A 23,144-nucleotide genomic window follows, 5' to 3' on the forward strand; every position below is an offset into this window, starting at 1 on the left:
GAGAGAAATTCATGAGGTCCTCTATCAACACTCAACGCCTCTCAAATATACGGCATCTACAATATACCGAGCCAGGCATTACAGATTATTGTCTGTAGCGTGCAGTGGTGTTAGGGAGTTATGGTTAGATATGGGGAAAGTAGGATGAGCTGAAATAGGACAGGTCAGGATTGAGCAGCAGTACAGTAAGACCATGGGATTAATGCCCTTCACATGTGTTATCTCTGATCTCAGTCTCTGTGACTGTGTTCCAAATGACACACTATTCCATATGTCATGCACTACTTTAGACCAGGGCACATAGGGCTCGGATCAAAAGTAGTGCATTATACTGGGAATAGGATGCGTAAGAATCATAGGGCAGGCCTGTCTGTCCGTTTGTTCTGTACTTGAAACCTGGGAAGTTCTGGTTGTCCTGTGTAATGAAATACACCCTGAGAAGCCATCAAAATACAATGGTCAAAACAGAACCATTAAAAAAGACCCTGGCATTCTTGCATTTTTGTCTCCCACCATGTTGTTTTTCGAGTCCGTTATACTGTATACATTACATTCTTCGTCTTGGCTGAATTCTTTCGTCTCATTTTATTTTTGGAGCTCTGCAATGTTTTAAAAAGCATTCCTCAGGTTTCAGATAGGGAGAAATTTGTACTGAGGGCAGAGAACATTCTTAATCATGGATTAAGCTCCACTAACATTGGGAGGCCATGGTTCTTTCAGTTTATACAGGACATCAAGCATAAATGTTGATAGGGTAGATAAAACATACTACAGATGAAATGAAACGCCTGTAAATACCTGGCTGTCAAGAATATCAGATATCAAACCAACAGTTTCCAACAGCTAGTGATGATGTGGTGGATATAAACACATTTTGACATTGTCATTAAGATGAACACTTTTTGCACAGACAGAGCAAATTGGTTTACAGTACAAAGAGAAAGGAATAGCAGAGTTGAGATTGAAAACCATTGTTGAATCTAGTTAGACCAGAGCTTCCCGTAAATCACTGTAGGTGGTGTAAAGCTACATTTCTTTAGTATTGTTGTGGCAGAATTGGGGTGAGCTGTATGCTCTGTTCTGTGTTGAACTGTGACGTTATGCATGTGATAGACTCCTGGTGTGTCTGCACTCTAACACAAGGCCATTGTGTTCTGGAACTGATGCTTGTATAAAATAACTGTTGTGTAACAATATGATTGTATTGTTACCTCCCACTATATAAGGGACATGTAACCGTTTATTCTTCGTGCTCCTTCCCTGACTGCGATCAGAGAGGGATCTACCTTGCAGCAGATTGTATGTATTAAAGATTCACTATTCTAATTATAAATGAGTCTCTGACTAACCTTTGGATTGAGTTTTCCACAACAGTACGCAGCACGACAATACGTCAATGTAACAGCAAGTTACTTAGAAACAGGGCTTTGGTAAAGAGGTTAATTGAAACCATCCAACGGCGTGCCTGTATAATCCTGGTCCACAGGCATGGCGATGCCTTCACTCTGATAAGACTAAGTGGGTGAAGTAACTGTAGTGTGAAGTAAGTAGCTGGCACACACAGTGTTTTCACAGGTGATTGTAAAGGCTGTTGAGTTAAAGCATGGAGGGTGGTGTTGAGACCCGTACGCTGTCCAGATGTCTCTCAACATGCGGGGGATACTGGCAGGGTTAGAGCCCCCTGGTACGGCCCTGACCCGGTCCACCTCTTCTCAGCTGGGAGGAGCTGGACAGCATCACTGCTTCAGAGAGAACCAGGCGGACTCCATTAAGATCTACTTTAGAATATCCTTGTAGATTTCTAGTCTTTTGAGATGGACGATCTCCATGTCTGGAATGAGTCCAATAAGCATGAGGTTTTAGAAATGTCCTTGACATTGTGAATCCATTAATGTCATATTACCATGTCAGGTAAAAGCTAACTGAGGATTGTGCAGAGTCCAGCGAGAACAATATCTGCCACTTTCATTTTCCTACCCTATAGATATTGGAGTTTATCAAAATTGGATTTGTTTTCTAATTCTTTGTGGGTCTGTGCAATCTCAGGGAAATATGTGTCTCTAATATGGTCATACATTTGGCAGTGTGCACATAGCCTGTCTTCTCTTGAGAGCCAGGTCTGCCTACGGACACCTTTCTCAATAGCAAGGCTATGCTCACTGAGTCTGTACATAGTTAAAGCTTTCCTTCATTTTGGGTCAGTCACAGTGCTCAGGTATTCTGCCACTGTGTACTCTCTGTTTTGGGCCAAATAGCATTCTAGTTTGCTCTGATATTTTGTTAATTCTTTCCAACGTGTCAAGTCATTTTGTTTTGGTCTCTCTCTCCCTCTCTCTTTCCTCCACTTCTACTCTCACTTCCCATCTCTCTCCCTTCACTGTCTTGGAGCAGACGCCACCTCCCCTTCGGCAGCAGCATTTCATATGGGATTGTTCCATTCCAATCAACTGATGTCCACCACTGTGCTCTGCTCTCCGCAGTGTGCAACATTTTCCCAGAGCACAACAAAAAGCCTAGCTGGCGGTGAGTAAGATGACATCATTGGCCTCACAGACTGGACCCCCATCCCCCATTCATTGTCCATACCCAAACCCCCAACCTCAGCCCCTTCTTCATTTAAGGCCTGGACAAAGGAGACCCAGCACAGCTAAGACAGGGGCCAGGGCTGCCCCCCCACAGCTTTTCCCATAACTTCATTAGGGAGATGAATTGTCTTATTGTGTGGATCCAACTGCCCGTCTCACAGGAGAAAAGAGGGTAGAACAGTGTGGAGCCATGCTCGCTGGACATCAGGGCATCATGCAGTGACCCTGCTTCAAGGGTCAGTTCACACAGTGTTTAAAAAACATCTCAAGTAACGGATCACTGGATCACCCGCTTCTTTCATTAGGACTCAGAGGGATCCTCTCTCTACAATATCCTGAGGAGCCTGAGTTCCATCATAATGGTTGATATTTGGTAAGTGTAGCTAAATAGTTGTTTTTTACAATAATGATAATTGTCAAATCACATTCACTTCCAAATAATGGAAAGTGCAGTGAAACTTGTCTTGGTACAGGAACATTCATGCTACACACATCACAACTGCTGCTACCAGACTCTTATTATACTGCTCAGTTTATACACTGCCCCTTCTCCAATACATGTAAATATTGGACTTTAATTGTGCCTTCCTGAATTATACTTGTATACCATGCGTATCTGTACATATGACTAATATAATTTGGTTACCAAAAGTAACCGTGTAAACAGTTCAGAGTTAGTGGTGCCATTTTACCATCTAATCAACTGGGATGGAGGTAGGGAATAGGTTAACATTTGAACCCTCAAGTATTGTAGCCAGTCCTGCTCACAACTACACTACTAGCTTCGATGCTTGACTTGAACAGTTGAGGGCCTGAAGTGCTAAGCTGGTGGTATTTTGATTCCCTGGAGGACACACTAAACAATATGAACAAAGGTGAAGAATGAAAGACATACATAGTCTAAATGTTTGTTTAATGACTTAGATCTGTGTTTTTCCTTCCCTATACAGCAGCAGTGTGCTCTGAGCGGTTTGCTTTCTGTCTGAAAGTTTGACTTGTCTTTGTGAACAATATCCTGCAGGAGATAAAGTTCCGGCTGTCTCCTAAGGGGTCTGGCCGACAGGGGAGACCTTAAGGTCTTTGATGATGGGTAGCGAGGGTATTTTGGGGTCCAGAGGCTAACTGACCTTGTGTGCCATTGTGTGTGTGTCTGTGTGTGTGTTTACTTGTGTGTGTGTGTGTGTGTGCGTGCGTGCGCATGCATATGTGTTCCAGGATGTTGTCTGCTCATTGTTCAGGTCCAGCCAGCAACATGTCCTTGTATGTAGTTGTAAACACAGCACTGCTGCATTGTGGAAAGAAGAGTAGGCAGTGGGCACGCCAACTCAGGGAGGTGGAGTGGCAGACATCTGTGGAACGTTTCAGGAGTGCAGGGCCACAGGGCTGGGACAGACAGGAACAGAGACAGAGGAGAACTGAGAGGGAAATGGACAGGGAGGAACTGGGGGAGAGCGTTTGATCGGCTCCTGGAGGAAGCAGAGATTTCCTCCTGGTTGCACAGGACAAAGTCCCAGTCCTGCCCTGTTCTAGACGCAGCATAGACCCTTACACCTGCCCCTGGTCAGTGCTCACACATATCACAATAACAAACGCAGGGGGGGAATGAAAGATTGACACATTTTAGGTGTTCAGTATTAAACCGTGACATGTCAGTTAGTTTTCCTCGTCAAGGGCATCTGAGGCTATAGGCTTGTCAGGGATTTCCTCCTCTTCTTCCGAAGAGGAGAGGCGAAAAGGATCAGAGGACCAATATGCGGCGTGGTAAGTGTCCATGGTTCTTTTAATACGTAAACGTACACATGAACGACTGATTACAAAAAACAAGAAACGTGTGAAAACCTAAACAGTCCTATCTGGTGCAAAACACAGAGACAGGAACAATCACCCACAAACACACAGTGAAACCCAGGCTACCTAAGTATGATTCTCAATCAGAGACAACTAATGACACCTGCCTCTGATTGAGAACCATACTACGCCGAAACATAGAAATACCCAAATCATAGAAAAACAAACATAGACTGCCCACCCAACTCACGCCCTGACCATACTAACTAAATACAAAACAAAGGAAATAAAGGTCAGAACGTGACAAGGCTCATCTCATGGGTTAAGTTCTGTTTGTGTATCTTGTGTTTAATTAACACAAGTGCTATTAGAGAAATAGATGCTCAATTGACTTTTTCCCTTCAGAGGACAGGCATCAATTCAGCCAATTTACAGTTGAAATCGGAAGTTTACATACACTTAGGTTGGAGTCATTAAAACTTGTTTTTCAACCACTCCACAAATTTCTTGTTAACAAACCATAGTTTTGGCAAGTCAGTTAGGATCTACTTTGTGCATGACACAAGTCATTTTTCCAACAATTGTTTACAGACAGATTATTTCACTTCTAATTCCCTGTATCACAATTCCAGTGGGTCAGAAGTTTACATACACTAAGTTGACTGTCCCTTTAAACAGCTTGGGAAATTCCAGAAAGTTATGTCATGGCTTTAGAAGCTTCTTATAGACCAAATTACATAATTTGAGTCAATTGGAGGTGTACTTGTGGATATATTTCAAGGCCTACCTTCAAACTCAGTGCATCTTTGCTTGACATCATGGGAAAATCAAAAGAAATCAGCCAATACTTCAGAAAAATAATTGTAGACCTCCACAAAATTCTGGTTCATCCTTGGGAGCAATTTCCAAATGCCTGAAGGTACCACGTTCATCTGTACAAACAATAGTACGCAAGTATAAACACCATTGGACCACACAGCCATCATACCGCTCAGGAAGGAGACACGTTCTGTCTCCTAGAGATGAACGTACTTTGGTGCGAAAAGTGCAAATCAATCCCAGAACAACAGCAAAGGACCTTGTGAAGATGCTGGAGGAAACGGGTACAAAGGTATCTATATCCACAGTAAAACTAGTCCTATATTGACATAATCTGAAAGGCCAATCAGCAAGGAAGAAGCCACTGCTCCACAACCGCCATAAAAAAAGTCAGACTACGGTTTGCAATTGCACATGGGGACAAATATCGTACTTTTTGGAGAAATGTCCTCTGGTCTGATGAAACAAAAATAGAACTGTTTGGCCATAATGACCATGGTTATGTTTGGAGGAAAAAGGGGGATGCTTGCAAGCCGAAGAACACCATCCCAACCGTGAAGCACGGGGGTGGCAGCATCATGTTGTATGGGGTGCTTTGCTGCAGGAGGGACTGATGCACTTCACAAAATAGATGGCATCATGAGGATTTAAAATTATGTGGATATATTGAAGCAACATCTCAAGACATCAGTGTTAAAGCTTGGTCACAAATGGGTCTTCCAAATGGACAATGACCCCAAGCACACTTCCAAAGTTGTGGCAAAATGGATTAAGGACAACAAAGTCAAGGTATTGGAGTGTCCATCACAAAGTCCTGACCTCAATCCTATAGAAAAGGTGTGGGCAGAACTGAAAAAGCATGTGTGAGCAAGGAGGCCTACAAACCTGACTCAGTTACACCAGCTCTGTCAGGAGGAATGGGCCAAAATTCACCCAATTTATTGTGGGAAGCTTGTGGAAGGCCAACTTATTGTGGGAAGCTTGTGGAAAACGTTTGACCCAAATTAAACAATTTAAAGGCAATGCTACCAAATTCTAATTGAGTGTATGTAAACGTCTGACCCACTGGGAATGTGATGAAAGAAATAAAAGCTGAAATAAATCATTCTCTCTACTATTATTCTGACATTTCACATTCTTAAAATATAGTGGTGATCCTAACTGACCTAAGACAGGGAATTTTTACTAGGATTAAATGTCAGGAATTGTGAAAAACTGAGTTTAAATGTATTTGGCTGAGGTGTACGTAAACTTTCAACTTCAACTGTATGTTCCATTCATATTATTGAACATACTTTATACGCAGTTTGTAGGTTACATTGTGTAGTGAACGGAGATTGCTTGGAGATAAAGATTTATAATGGATGGATTGAGTCTTGACCACAGTCATCTGCCTTTGTCTTCATTACTTCATTACTGTTGAGAGTCATTCAAGCATTTCAACTGTCTCATATACTGTACACTTTGAGTCAGAAAGAGTGCTATAAAAGGAATTAAATCTGTTTTAATATTTGTTCATTGTAACATGCTGTCATTTAAACATTTTATGGGGGTAGAAATCAGCCTATAAATATGTATTTTTTGTTTTTCTTCTACAATGTCCTTGTTCCTTCTTCTCTAGCTCAGTAACCACAGGCAGAATTCTGGTGGGATGGCTACGAGCCAACTCAGAAATGTTTTATTGTTGTGGGAAAATTATTTTAAGTACTTGTTTTACAATGCTGCTTGGGGCATGCCTATTTCTGCTGACAGTACTGCGTGAGCAGCAGCTTTTGTATGGCGAAACTATACGTTTTTAAAGAACTGTTTAAGTAAACAACTAAAATAGAACAATGTCAAACCGCTCTGCTGCATATAATATTTCTGCAGTAGGCCTTTAGCCAGACCCATTTAAAAAAGTATAGGTCTACTATGATAGTGCGGTGTGTTGGCATTCGGGCTCTTTGGCCTGAATTCCAAGCATCACATCTGAAGGAAACCTGGCACCATCCCTATTGTGAAGCATGGTGGTGGCAGCATCATGCTGTGGGGATGTTTTTCAGTGGCATGGACTGGGAGACTAGTCAGGATCGAGGCAAAGATGAACAGAGCAAAGTACAGAGAGATCCTTGATGAAAACCTGCTCCAGAGCACTTAGGACCTCAGACTGGGACGAAGGTTCACCTAACAACAAAACCTTAAGTACTCAGCCAAGACAACGCAGGAGTGGCTTCGGGACAAGTCTCTGAATGTCTTTGAGTGGCCCAGCCAGAGCCCGGATTTGAACCCGATCGAACATCTCTGGAGAGACCTGAAAATAGCTGTGCAGTGACACTCCCCATCCAACCTGACAGAGCTTGAGAGGATCTGCAGAGACAAATGAGAGAAACTTCCCAAATAAGCTTTTAGTGTCATACTCAAGAAGAATGTAATCTATAATCAAGAAGACTAAGGCTGTAATCTCTGCCAAAGGTGCTTCAACAAAGTATTGAGTAAAGGGTCTGAATACTTACAGTATGTAAAAGTGATATTTCCGTTTTTTATTTTAATACATTTTTGCAAAAATGTCTAGAAAACAGTTTTTCCTTTGTCATTATTGGGTATTGTGTGTAGATTGATGAGGGGAAAAAACAATAGAAAACATTTTAGAAGATGGCTTTAACGTAACAAAATGTGGAAAAATCAAGGGGTCTGAATACTTTCCAAAGGTACTGTAGATACAAAAAAAACGTACCTAGTTACTTACATTTGAGTAATTTAGCAGACACTCGTATCCAGAGCGAGTATGCTGGAAGGGTGTTTTTTTCAATTGGTGACACTAGTTGAGCCAAATGAAATGCTCCTTTCAAGTACATTCACAATTCTGTTATTCTGTATCCAAGCTCTACTCTACTTGTCTTATTATTTGGTTGTGGCAAATATTGAAATCTAGCATTTACGATGCCACATTTAGATATCTGTATTGTATAGTTGTAAATGATGGTTTCTGTGGTTTTATCATCTACTATAACAGCTCCTTGGCCTGTGACTCAAACATGGCAGATGTCCACCAATCCAGACAAATGTATAGGTTTCCTCAGGCCAAGGCAAGCATCGTGCTGGGCCGACTGTGATATAATGAATTCAGGGCAGGCTTAAATGAAGTAGTGGGTATGTTCAGGAAGGCAGAACGTTGTGGAACATTCAGACAGAAATATGTAGAACAAACATGCCTCTCTGACATGTAGAATAAGGAATTCTGTTAGTTCTATTCATGGCATTTCTATCTGCTGCAACGTTCCAGGGGTATTAGAACATTGTCCCGAGGGGTATTAAACGAATCTAGCTAGATGTACTCAGGCTTTTTTTATTTCAATAGCTGCTTCAGTTAGCTTCACATTCCAGCTCAGGCTTTATCCATGTTACGAATGTAGATATTAACTGTGCACACACTGCTTACTGCTCGAGCTAGGCTTGTAACTGCCTTGTAACTGCCCATGTATGTAGCACGTGGTTCGTCAAACCCCAAACTCTTCATTGAGATCATTTTGAAACATCAATTCATGGGAGAGTTAGTGCCACATCATTTTTTTTGCTGAAATAAAATGAAAGAAAAGTTATTCTAGTAACCGAAAAGTTGCTTGTTCGAATGCTGAGCAGAAACGGTGAAAAATACAGTCGATGTGCCCTTGAGGAAGGCACTTAAGCCTAATTCCTCCAGGGCAGATATGTCATTGCCATTGGGGGTACATCAAATAAATATATGATTCACATTTCTTATTTTACCCCTTTTTCACAGTATCAAATTGTTTAGTAGCTACTATCTTGTCTCATCGCTACAACTCCTGTACAGGCTCAGGAGAGACACAGGATGAAGGTTATGCGTCCTCCAATACACAACCCAACCAAGCCGCACTGCTTCTTAACACAGTGCGCATGGACCTCCTGGTCACGACAGAGCTTGGGCGTGAACCCAGAGTCTCTGGTGGCACAGCTGGCACTGCAGTACAGCACCCTTGACCACTGCACCACCCGGGAGACCCTGATTCACATTTTTAAAAGAAATGTAAAATATAAAATTCTTCACATTTTCAAACAGTCCATTTATATTTTCCAACGCAGCTATATATTTGGGTGAGTTTTTTTTCTTGCCTGAGTAGCCTCGTTTCACTGCCAAAATTAAAATTAAACCATCTAGTGTTCAGTGAAATAACAAGACAATGTAAAATACAGATAGCCTAGTAAAATAATTAACATACAATCACATTAACCATTACTCACCTTACGGAATTCCACTAACAGTCTTTATGTAGCCAAACGTAGCTGCTGCTCATGTTGGTATCTGTACTGTTGTCGCAAAAGCCATGACAGGGAGACATAGTGGTGTGGTAACTCGCATGCAAGCAGTTGCTCCCGAAGCCACTTGGGTACACTGCAGCATCCACCAATAGGCTCTTGCTGCCAAAGACGTTTGAAAGACGTCTTGGACACTACAGTGAAAATTGTTAACTTTGTTAAAGCGAGGCCCCTGAACTCTCGTGTATTTTCTGCACTATGCAATGGTATGTGCAGCGACCATGTAATGCCTCTACAACATACAGAAGCGCGCTGGTTTTCAAGAGACAAAGTATTGACAAGTTTTTTTTAAATTGAGAGACAAGATTAATTTTCACTTGTCTGACCGCTTGCGTGATGATGAGTTTCTCACACAACTGGTGATGTTTTTTCTGGGCTGAATGATCTGAATCTAGGATTACAGGGACTCTCCACAACTATATTCAATGTCTGAGACAAAATTGAGGCTCTTCTCTCTCTGCATTAACAAGGACAACACACAGGTCTTTCCATCATTGTATGATTTTTTTGTGTGCAAATAAACTCAAGCTTACAGACAATCTCAAATGTGATATTGTGAAGCACCTGAGTGAGTTGGGTATGCAACTACGCAGGTACTGTCCCGAACCGGATGACACAAACAACTGGATTCCTTATCCCTTTCATGCCCTGCCTCCAGTCCACTTGCCGATATCTGAACAAGAGAGCCTCATCAAAATCACAACAAGCGGTTCTGTGAAAATTTAATTTAATCAGAAGCCACTGCCAGATTTCTGGATTGGGCTGCGTTCAGAGTATCCTGCCTTAGCAAATCGCGCTGTTAATACGCCCTTTGCAATCACGTACCTATCTGAGAGTGGATTCTCGGCCCTCACTAGCATGAAATCTAAATACAGCCACAGACAGTGTGTAGAAAAGGATTTAAGTCTGAGACTATCTCCAATACAACCCAGTTATGTGCATCCTTTCAAGCACACCCTTCTCATTAACCTGTGGTGAGTTATTCACACTTTTCAATGAACAAATAAGGTTTTATATGTGTGTAACCTTTATTTAACTGGGCAAGTCAGTTAGGAACAAAATCCTATTTACAATGACGGCCTACACTGGGCCAATTGTGCTCCACCCTATGGGACACCCAATCACAGCCGGATGTGATGCAGCCTGGATTCAAACCAGGTACTGCAGTGATGCCTCTTGCATTGAGATGTATTGGCTTAGACCACTGCACAACTCGGGAGCTCTGTAATATGGTGAGATAAAGAGCAAAATTATTGATTATTATTATATTATTATTTGTGCCCTGGTCCTACAAGAGTTCTTTGTCACTTCCCACGAGCCTGGTTGTGACAAAGACACTCATTCTTATGTTTAATAAATGTATCATATAGTGTGTTTGTGGCAGGCTTACAATGATGGCAAAAGAAAATTGAGAGTGCACTGACCCTGGTTTCTAGAGGGGGTACGCAGCTGGAGGTTGAATGTTTGAAGGGGTACGGGACTATAAAAAGTTTGGGAACCACTGCTCCAGGGTCAGCGTTTAATGGTGGCAGACCTTGGCCATGACCCCACTCTCCGAGGGTGTCTCATGGGGAGTTGTGAGTGCAAAGAAACATTTCCAATTCACACATACATCGGAATACACACTTGTACTTGTGAGAAATAGGACAAATATAAGCACCCACCAAATTATTATTATAATTACAACCTGAAAATTCACCAGGCTCTGGTGTGAAATGGGATATTAAATGTGCCGTCTTGTGGTATGTTTTTAAATATGACTATTTTTAACACACAAGAACATATGATTAATCAACTATTTAATCAGTTATCTTCCTCAAATATGGTCCGGAGAATGAAGGGATGATGACGCACTCTTTGCGAGAGAGAGGGCATCTAATTTGATTTCTCCTCAACTCATGGCTCAAACACTTCATTCAGGAAAAGTGGAGTTAGCCCTGAGTTAGCCTGCCCCAAAGCAGGTGAGTTCTGAAGGATTTGTTGCAATAGAAATGTACTTTTGTGTCACCATTACCCCGAGTTGAACTTAGAGTTGACCAAAGTTAGCTCGCTAACTCCTCTATCTAGATTTGTAGTATACCACTCTGGAGTCAACATTGAATCCAGCACCACCACCCATCTTCCTTGGCTCTTCTCCCCCCGACCCAGCCCAGTCAAGACAGGCTCCTCCCTTCACCTCTGCTGCAGACTCAGGCCCTAGAGGTGTCTGGGAGATTTAGTGCTGTTCTTCACTGGTTGCCCTTTTCTTGTGGCAACAGGTCACAAATGTTGCTGCTGTGATTGAACACTGTGTTATTTCACCCAATAGACATGTGAGTTTATCAATATTGGATTTGTTTTCTAATTCTTTGTGGGTCTGTGTAATCTCAGTGGAATATGTGTCTCTAATATGGTCATACATTTGGCAGGAGGTTGGGAAGTGCAGCTCAGTTTCCATCTCATTTTGTGGGCAGTGTGCAAATAGCCTGTCTTCTCTTGAGAGACAGTTTTGCCTCTCTCTCTCTCTCTCTCTCTCTCTCTCTTCCACCCTTCTCCCCCTCTACATAGTTCTATCAGCCTTACATCTCCCTCCAATGGTCCCTTTTTCCTTGTTCTCCATACCATCGTCGTGTAAGAAAAAAAACATTCTCCTGGCTTCCCGTGTGTCTGTGTGTGAAAGGTTGTGAGCTCAGGGGCCCGTGGAGAGGAAGTCTCTCTGCAACCGGAGCCTGCGGGCCCACCCCACCAAACCCTGTCAAATCCTGGGCCATGTTATTCCAAACAGCCCTCTTTGCTGTGGATAAGCGGCAGTAAATATTTAGGTATTAGCCGCCCATTGTTTTTCTGTGTGGGCTACAGCCATGGCTGCATAGCAGTTCACGGCGAATACCTTGAAGATGATATAACACTGCGCCACAATCCGATCGTGGTCCTCTAGCGATTGAACCTGAGCAGAGAAAGAGAGATAGAGAAAGAGACAGAGAGAAAAAGAGAGAGTGCACTTTCAAAGCGTGATGAAACTATTCAAAACACAGGCGGCTCGTTTCCAGGGCCTGGGATAATGAATTCCATGGCCATCCGGGCCTCTATGTGTTGGAGACTCAGAGTTTAGCTAAATTAACCAACCAGTCTGGTGGATGGTGGAGTTACTCACTGTATTGAAACTTGGTAGATTTCCGGGAAAATATGAATCCTTATTACGGACGAATTTCTATATTTTACGCATTCATTTTGCTTTGTTACAGGGTTAATTCCACATGGTTACAGGGTTAAAACAAAAACAACTCAAAAGGTTAACAGTTTAGGTATTAATTCAGAGTGGTTAAGGTTAGGGCTATGGTTTAGGGAAGGCTTAAAATAAAATAATAATAAATTACATGCTATTACCATGAAGTATCATCAAGTATTTTCACGGCTTGCTAGAGCATTCTGAACTGTGGTGGCACAGTGGTCATAGCAGTGCGCTTCATCTCCAAGGTGGCGCGGTGGTCATAGCAGTGCACTTCATCTCCAAGGTGGCGCTGTGGTCATAGCAGTGCACTTCATCTCCAAGGTGGCACAGTGGTCATAGCAGTGCACTTCATCTCCAAGGTGGCACAGTGGTCATAGCAGTGCACTTCATCTCCAAGGTGGCGCTGTGGTCATAGCAGTGCACTTCATCTCCAAGGTGGCGCTGTGGTCATAGCAGTGCACTTCATCTCCAAGGTGGCACAGTGGTCATAGCAGTGCACTTCATCTCCAAGGTGGCACAGTGGTCATAGCAGTGCACTTCATCTCCAAGGTGGTGCTGTGGTCATAGCAGTGCACTTCATCTCCAAGGTGGCGCTGTGGTCATAGCAGTGCACTTCATCTCCAAGGTGGCACAGTGGTCATAGCAGTGCGCTTCATCTCCAAGGTGGCGCGGTGGTCATAGCAGTGCACTTCATCTCCAAGGTGGCGCTGTGGTCATAGCAGTGCGCTTCATCTCCAAGGTGGCACAGTGGTCATAGCAGTGCACTTCATCTCCAAGGTGGCGCTGTGGTCATAGCAGTGCGCTTCATCTCCAAGGTGGCACAGTGGTCATAGCAGTGCACTTCATCTCCAAGGTGGCACAGTGGTCATAGCAGTGCACTTCATCTCCAAGGTGGCACAGTGGTCATAGCAGTGCACTTCATCTCCAAGGTGGCACAGTGGTCATAGCAGTGCGCTTCATCTCCAAGGTGGCGCGGTGGTCATAGCAGTGCACTTCATCTCCAAGGTGGCGCTGTGGTCATAGCAGTGCACTTCATCTCCAAGGTGGCACAGTGGTCATAGCAGTGCTCTTCATCTCCAAGGTGGCGCTGTGGTCATAGCAGTGCGCTTCATCTCCAAGGTGGCGCTGTGGTCATAGCAGTGCGCTTCATCTCCAAGGTGGCGCGGTGGTCATAGCAGTGCACTTCATCTCCAAGGTGGCGCTGTGGTCATAGCAGTGCGCTTCATCTCCAAGGTGGCGCGGTGGTCATAGCAGTGCACTTCATCTCCAAGGTGGCGCTGTGGTCATAGCAGTGCGCTTCATCTCCAAGCATCACAAGTTCGTTCCCAATGCTGAGTTCGTTCGAACGTCTGAAATCGAAGTCTATTTCTATTGATCAGGCTGCATAATGCACTGTAAAATTGGGCTACTTTTTTGTGGACTCAATTGGCTCTGATTGTGCAGGAAAGTGTCAATAGAATCTGGCAACACTGTGCTCATTTACCCATGGCGGAAGCAACTGTGAGACTCACTAGTGACTACATCACAACTTACACCTCACAGTCATGTAGGATAGAATAGGTTTCCGTTAGTAGGACAAGGGGTATTGTTAATGCCACAGTTTGAGATGACAAATCAACATCTATAGAGACAGGGTTTGTGTGAGATGAGCTGGTGCTGGTTCGAGGTGATATGAGAGAGATTTCTGTATTTTTCTCCCCCTGACTAGTAGGTGTGGCAGAGCGCTGCTCTGATGTTTTTTGCTGCTTCTCATTAACCATTCACATTTGCACCTTATGTGCAGATCACCATCGCTGCTCAACGTGGGGCCAAGCAGTTCAAAGGGAAGCGTTTCTTTGGAAGTGTACGAGCCACCCCAGGAGGTGCCGAGCCTCGGACGCCTGCAGAGTCGTGGGTGCTGAGAGCCAGGGCGTGTTTGGATCAGGGACTGAATTTCCCTCTGAAGATGTGGAAAGGTTTACGGCGCGGTCCCACGAGAGTGACTCTCCGCTCTTTGAAGCTCCTGTCTTGGTGGCTTCTCTTATCTCAGGAAAGGATTATTTTATCTCCTCTTTTTTACTTCTCTCCCTTTATTTCTCCTTTCAGCTTTCTTCTTCTACTCTCTCTCTGTTCCTCTCTCTCTTACTTTCTGATTCTCTCTCTCCCTCAGGTTTTGCCCCAGCACTCTTTCACTCCAAGACCATTACAGACCATCCCGCCTGTTCTGTCTGTTTGTCTCCCTCTGTCCCCAATTTTCCGCTCACTCTTTCTACACTCATCTCCCATTCCCAATTTTCTCTTTCACAAATTAGTACACCCAGCCTCTTTCCTCACCTCCCCACTCTCTCTGTGTCTTCATCCTCTTCCCCTTCCTCCATTGCGTCCCACTCCCTTTCTTTTCCTATCCACTTTTCTCCCTTTCCAGCACATGACAGGCCGTGTAATTAATGAGCATCATAAACCTCTCTTTCTATTAGCTACCCATTAGTAAACCTGGCAAGCCTGTCATTTTGGACAAAAACACACAGCTCCTTCATTTGATCCCCACATCAAAGGAGGATCCCCACTGTTTTCGGCTGAATACACTAATTGTGTCCTCGTTCTGGATGGGGCTACATCCCCACCGCTTCAAAAAGGAACCAGAGTCAGTGCCGGGTGGAGCAAATTGTGAAAAAGAAGAGGTATTGATTATAGTAGAGCTAAATTTGGGACAAGGTTTTGTGTCAGAGAGGAAAAATTAATACAACCATCTGGAACTGTGACTGAAAGTCTGTGGCAGGCTGTGTACGTTAACTTCGTTATTACACACTACAAATAATTTACTCCATTACTGTAGACACATTTAGCAGAACAAGCTTAGTGGGCTTAAGGCCCTATTAAGAGTGTTTTTACATGCCGCCTTTATTAGATAAAAATGCATTTTTAAGTGGGACACCAGAGTTCCCCCTCTTTTACACTACAAGCCAATAACATAAAGTACTAGATCAGCAGCTAATTAAGATAAGTCTCTTAAAAGAAATAAGCCTGGATTATTCTTTATTTGTAAGGTATGCATATATTCCAGTTCAGCAGCACCCTCAGTTTTAATTTTGCCTTCTACTTTCCTTAAGTCTTTATTGATATCCCCAAAACTGCATTTAAGCATAAAAGTGTCCGAGTTGGATATATGGTCTGCAGCTGGTCACTTCACACACCCTAAAAACTCTCCTTGAAGAGTTCAATCAAACATATACAGTTGTAACGGCTTTCATTGGAAGAAGAGGAATCGTCAGACCAAAATGCAGCGGGATACGTGTTCATCTTTATTTTAAGGAACTGAACACTGAATACAACAACAACAACAACAACAACAACAACAACAACAACAACAACAACAACAACAACAACAACAACAACAACAACAACAACAACAACAACAACAACAACAACAACAACAACAACAACAACAACAACAACAACAACAACAACAACAACAACAACAACATGAAAACCCAAAACAGTCCTGCAAGGTGCCACCAACACTAAACAGAAATACAACTACCCACACCTAAAAGTGGAAAACCGGCTACCTAAGTATGATTCCCAATCAGAGACAACGATAGACAGCTGTCCCTGATTGAGAACCAGACCCGGCCCGAAACATAGAAATACAAAAACCTAGACATTCAAACATAGAATGCCCACCCAAATCACACCCTGGCCCAAAAAATAGAAACATACAAAGCAATCTACGGTCAGGGCGTGACAACAGTACATGTCTAAAAACACAAATTACTTGAAAAGATGATAGGTTTATCAGTTTAGATCAACTTAAACATATGGAATACACATGTAATTAGGTATGCGTATTACTATGTTTGGTCAGCCATAGTGGGACTTTGTATATAATACTTGACGATGCATTATATGATCCTCAGTCACTTTAATCTAACACAATTATAATTGCATATTAAATTGATATTTCAAACATAGTGTGAGCCAATCCTCCATGTCCATCCTCTGTCAGCCCCATAGCCATTGATCTGCCCCTCCATTTCCACTTGACAGGCTCGTTAACTCCACGATCTCATCTGGATACTGTAGCACACCACACCAGGTCTGCAAAGACTGTGCAAGAGGGTGTGAGCCTCCTCGTAGCCTGCCGGTCTGTGATCGGTCTCTGTCAGAATGGATAACTACTTAATGAAATATCTTGATTTGTAGCAAACTTAAAAAGAATTCACAGTGGGGACCGAACTTGATCATAATAAACACATTTTATAACCCAAAACTGCCATCTAAAAAAATGTTTTGCTGTTCTGGCAATCGTAATTTACATTTCTAGGGCAGACCAGGGCTTTTGGCACCACTGGGTTGCTACCAGCAGAGCTCGTGACTTCACGCTCCAGACCGGACACTGGGGGCATGGTTACAGTACACTGAGTCCATGCATTTTTTGTAGATTAATTCAGCACTGGATGACTATAGGCGGCGTTCTCTATTCTCCATATGGAATGGCATACACACGACAGGCCAGAGCTCCCTTCCCGAAGACCCCTCGCCTGACACATCACACGCTGAGCTCACCACAATCAGGAACCAACACTGTACTTCAATCACGATTGTCTTCTGCCCTTTACAAAATCCCCCTCCTTTTGTCCCACTACAAAATGGCAACAGTCACATGTTTGTCCTCTAAGCACCAAGCAGCTGCTCAGCTAGACGCTAGGCCCTTTCTCTATATGCTCCCTCCACACCCCCTCCTCACTGTAGCGGCATCCAGTGTGCAGCCCAGGCAGCCTCCCTAACATTGTTACAAGGACATAAACACAGACAAAGCATTAGATCCCCCCCGAATCCCCTATTATGTCCCCTATGATTCCTGTTGCCAGGGAGACAACAAGGTGAAAACAACTGGGCTTAGCCACCAAGGTGGTTGGTAAATAGGTTGACAGCCAGGCAGGTGTCCATCTTAAGACCTCAGTCTACACTCCTCTTCCGCTGTGTACTTATACCTCAAAGAGCACCTTCCTTTCACCTCTATGTGACTGTTGTTATCTTGTTTACTCTCTGAAGTCCAAGCCAGACAGATAATACTGCACTGCTCTGTACATGATGTATCAAGGATGTTATTAGAGACACATGAATAAAAAGATGACCCCTTTTGAAATATATTTTTGGTCCATTCCATAGCGGGATGATGGGTAATGGAGCTGAAAGTAGCCCAGTGCACAATAACAGAATCAATGGGTGTGAGTGGTTGGAGTTTGATTCAGATCCATCCGTGCGATGGAATTCTGGCTTGAAACCCCCTCCACCTCCTCTCCAAGGCATCAAAGCGCCAGACTCGGAAATAGGGACGCAAAGCCATCTCTCCGTTGGCCTCTTCAAAGAACAGGAAGTGTGTCATAGGGACAGGCCTTGGTTCCCAGCGAACACAAGCGAGCCTAGCGGCTATAATAACAAGCTCATCTGCGTGTCTTTGGCAGAGGAGTTCAAAGAGAGAGGCCTGATTCCTCTGGTACAATGTGATGATAGACTCAGGATGCAGAAAACCTCTGTTTAGTGGAAATGCACTTGGATGGGGTCTGTGGTGGCTGGTGTCAGGGACAAGTTTGCTGCTTCCACTGTATGTACATTTGAATCCTCCAAGAAGCGAAAATCCCCCAGAAAAGTGGGAGGAGATTAGATTATTGAGCATGACCTCCCCTTCAAAAAACATCCCACTTGCTTTAATTTAAATGAAACCACAGTAAAGTTTCTCTTAGTGCACTACTTTAGCAGACTTCCTGTGCAGGTAGCTGGTATAGTGCTCAGAGTGCCATACCGCCACCACACCACACACTCTGAGACCAGACCTCCCACATGGACCTGCTCCCACGAGTGTCTTCAGGCTCGACTGCAGCTGAATACAGTTAGAGGGGGAGGGGGAGAGACAAAAAGAGAGACAGACAGGGAGAGAAAGAGAGATAGAGACCACAGAGCGAGAGAGACCACAGGTTTCCAGTGAAAGAGAGAGAGAGAGAGAGAGAGAGAGAGAGAGAGAGAGAGAGAGAGAGAGAGAGAGAGAGAGAGAGACCACAGGTTTCCAGTGAAGGAGAGAGAGAGAGAGAGAGAGAGGGGGAGAGAGAGAGATAGAGACCACAGAGCGAGAGAGAGAGAGAGAGAGAGAGAGAGATAAAGAGAGAGAGAGACCACAGGTTTCCAGTGAAGGAGAGACAGAAGGCCCCCTTCCTCTAACATGTACGCCACAGTGTCATAACTCACTCTACCAACTCTTATCCAGCCAGATCTACAGACTCCGGTCTGGCTGACTTAGAAACTACACTCTTCGGTCTTGCTGAACCATGTCTGAGAGGCAGGCAGGCAGGTAGTCGACTGGAGTGGTTTTGGACTGGAGTGGTTTTGCGGCTACTGCCAGCAGTTAAGATTTTGGTGGAGGCCCCGGTGCCAGTGATTTTATCCGCTTTAGGGCCCAGGGCCTGTCAGAGGCAGACACTGCTAATGGAGCATGGCCTGGAGCCTTTGGGGTGGGAGGTAGGCTAGTGGTTAGATCGTTGGGCCAGTAACCAAATGGATGCCAGTAACCAAAAATCTGTAATTCTGCCTCTGAACAAGGCAATTAACCCACTGTTCCCCGATAGGCTATCATTGTAAATAAGAATTTGTTCTTAACTGACTTGCCTAGTTAAATAAATGTAAAGAATTCAGGGTAGGACCAGCAGAGTGCAAGCCAGGCCTGGAGTCTTGAGCCCCAGGGAAGGACTAGCAGAGAGCAGGCCGTGGAGCTGCACACCCAGGCACAGAGTGAGAATTATACTGTGACATTTGGCGGTCTCTTTTTTTTTCAAGGGACTTCCTATTGTGCCGTGCACTAAAAATGTAAAGGGCCTAATAGAAAATACATGTATTTTAACAGTAAACATGTATTATCTTTTAATGTGGCATGAACAAAAACCAGTCATGAGGTTTTCATCTGATTGTTAAAAAAATTACTTCAAAAAGTAGACTACCTGTGCATATTCGTCCACTCCAAAATATTCCAGCTTCCAAACAGTGTACTGTGCACCAGCCATTGGGTTAATGTATTTTTAATTTTTATATTTCACCTTTATTTAACCAGGTAGGCTAGTTGAGAACAAGTTTTCATTTACAACTGCGACCTGGCCAAGATAAAGGAAAGCAGTGCAACAAAAACAATAACAAGGAGTTACACATAAACAAATGTACAGTCAATTACACAATACAAAATTCTATGTACAGCATGTGCAATGTAGAAGAATAGGGAGGTAAGGCAATAAATAGGCCATAGAGGAGAAATAATTGCAATTTAGCATTAACACTGGAGTGATAGATGTGTAGATGAAGATGTGCAAGTAGAGATACTGGGGTGCAAAAGAGCAAGAGGATATAAAACAATATGGGGATGAGGTAGTTGGGTGTGCTATTTACAGACTGGCTATGTACAGGTACAGTGATCGGTAAGCTGCTCTGACAGCTGATGCTTAAAGTTAGAGTGGGAGATATAAGACTCCAGCTTCAGTGATTTTTGCGACTTGTTCCAGTCCTTGGCAGCAGAGAACTGTAAGGAAAGGCGGCCAAAGGAAGTGTTGGCTTTGGGGATGACCAGTGAAATATACCTGCTGGAGTGCGTGCTATGGGTGGGTGTTGCTATGGTGACCAGTGAGCTGAGTTGGGCAAGTTGCTGCAGGGGGTACTGAGATGTTGGCCAGGGTAGGGAAGCCAGTTGGAAAGCATGGCCAGCCGTAGAAAAATGCTTATTGAAATGATCAATTATTGTAGATTTATCGGTGGTGACAATGTTTCCAATCCTCAGTGCAGTGGGCAGATGGGAGGTGCTCTTATTCTCCTGCCTTTCTAAGGTCTTCGAAAGCCAAGTTAACAAACAGATTACCGACCATTTCGACTCTGGCTTCCGACTCTGTCAATCACCAAATTCTTATCGGCAGACTCATCAGCCTTGGTTTCTCTAATGACTGCCTCGCCTGGTTCACCAACTACTTCTCAGATAGAGTTCAGTGTGTCAAATCGGAGGGCCTTTTTGTCCGGACCTCTGGCAGTCTCTATGGGGGTGCCGCAGGGTTCAATTCTCGGGCAGACTCTCTTCTCTGTATACATCTATGATGTCGCTCTTGCTGCTGGTGATTCTCTGATCCACCTCTACGCAGACGACACTGTGGACACTGTGTTAACAAACCTCCAGATGAGCTTCAATGGCATATAACTCTCCTTCTGTGGCCTCCAACTGCTCTTAAATGCAAGTAAAACTAAATGCATGCTCTTCAACCGATCGCTGCCCTTCACCTACCCGCCCGTCCAGCATCACTACTCTGGACTGCTCTGGACTGCTTAGAATATGTGGACAACTACAAATACTTAGGTGTCTGGTTAGACTGTAAACTCTCCTTCCAGACCCATATCAAACATCTCCAATCCAAAATTAAATCTAGAATCGGCTTTCTATTTCGCAACAAAGCATCCTTCACTCATGCTGCCAAACATACCCTTGTAAAACTGAATATCCTACCGATCCTCGATTTCGGCGATGTGATTTACAAAATAGCCTCCAACACTCAACAAATTGGATACAGTATATGATAGTGTCATCCGTTTTGTCACCAAAGCCCCATATACTACAACCCACTCCAACCTGTAAGCTCTCGTTGGCTGGCCCTCGCTTCATACTTGTCGCCAAACCCACTGGCTCCAGGTCATCTACAAGTCTTTGCTTGGTAAAGCTCCGCCCTATCTCAGCTCACTGGTCACCATAGCAGCACCCACCCATAGCACGTGCTCCAGCAGCTATATTTCACTGGTCACCCCCAAAGTCAATTCCTCCTTTGGCTGCCTTTCCTTACAGTTCTCTGTTGCCAATGACTGGAATGAACAGCAAAAATCACTGAAACTGGAGACTCATATCTCCCTCACTAACTTTAAGCACCAGCTGTCAGAGCAGCTCACAGATCACTGCACCTGTCCATAGCCCATCTGTAAATAGCCCATCCAACTACCTCATCCCCATACTGTATTTATTAATTTATCTTGCTCCTTTGCACATCAGTATCTCTACTTGCACATTCATCTTCTGCACATCTATTACTCCAGTGTTTAATTGCTATACTGTAATTACTTCGCCACCATGGCCTATATATTGCCTTACCTTCCTTATCTTACCTCATTTGCACACACTGTATATAGACTTTTTCTACTGTATTATTGATTGTATGTTTGTTTACTCCATGTGTAACTCTGTGTTGTTGTATGTTTCGAACTGCTTTGCTTTTTCTTGGCCAGGTTGCAGTTGTAAATGAGAACTTGTTCTCAACTAGCCTACCTGGTTAAATAAAGGTGAAATACATTTAAAAAAAAACATAAGTCAACAAATGAGAGGGCTGGGGAATGGGAGTGGAGCTAGGGGCTGCAGGGCCTGGGTTAACCTCTACATCACCAGAGGAAGAGTAAGATAAGTGTACGGCTAAAGGCTATAAGAACTGGCTGTCTAGTGCTTTCAGAAAGTGACATGTTCAAAAACACCATAAAGTGTAGCTTGATGACCTTCAGTGATTGTCATCAGATCTACACTCTTGTAGCCTGAATTAATTGATGTGTCTTACTTACAAATGTATATTTTTTGTGAAAAGATAAGTTGGGAATCCTGAAAAGGGGCTGAAATACGGGACTCAAATACAGCTGTATCTGTCCCGAGCCTATCTGCTGAAATACGGGACTCAAATACAGCTGTGTCTGTCCCGAGCTCATCTGCTGAAATACGGGACTCAAATACAGCTGTATCTGTCCCGAGCTCATCTGCTGAAATACGGGACTCAAATACAGCTGTATCTGTCCCGAGCTCATCTGCTGAAATACGGGACTCAAATACAGCTGTGTCTGTCCCGAGCTCATCTGCTGAAATACGGGACTCAAATACAGCTGTGTCTGTCCCGAGCTCATCTGCTGAAATACGGGACTCAAATACAGCTGTGTCTGTCCTGAGCTCATCTGCTGAAATACGGGACTCAAATACAGCTGTGTCTGTCCCGAGCTCATCTGCTGAAATACGGGACTCAAATACAGCTGTGTCTATCCAGAGCCCATCTGTGTGGGAAACTGTGAGGGCCCAGTTGAAACAATGTTGCAAGTTTGCTGGACCCAGTTGATACTGTTGCAAGTTTCGCTGGACCCAGTTGATACTGTTGCAAGTTTCGCTGGACCCAGTTGATACTGTTGCAAGTTTGCTTGTGAAAGCTCAAGACAGACAGATAGGGGGAGTAGAAAGATTTGATTGAAAGAACCTGAACCAACTGCCACTTGTTTAAACCATAACATAGGTGTGGGGTGTTGATTTCATTTGGAATAAGCTTTTAATTTCATATTTACCACTGCATCAATACAACATTGCATTTTAAACAAGTAGGAGAGTGGTTAAATTAGAGACCCCCCAAAGTTTG

The sequence above is a fragment of the Oncorhynchus tshawytscha genome, linkage group LG04 (assembly GCF_018296145.1).
Source record: "Oncorhynchus tshawytscha isolate Ot180627B linkage group LG04, Otsh_v2.0, whole genome shotgun sequence".
Classification (NCBI taxonomy): Eukaryota; Metazoa; Chordata; class Actinopteri; order Salmoniformes; family Salmonidae; genus Oncorhynchus; species Oncorhynchus tshawytscha.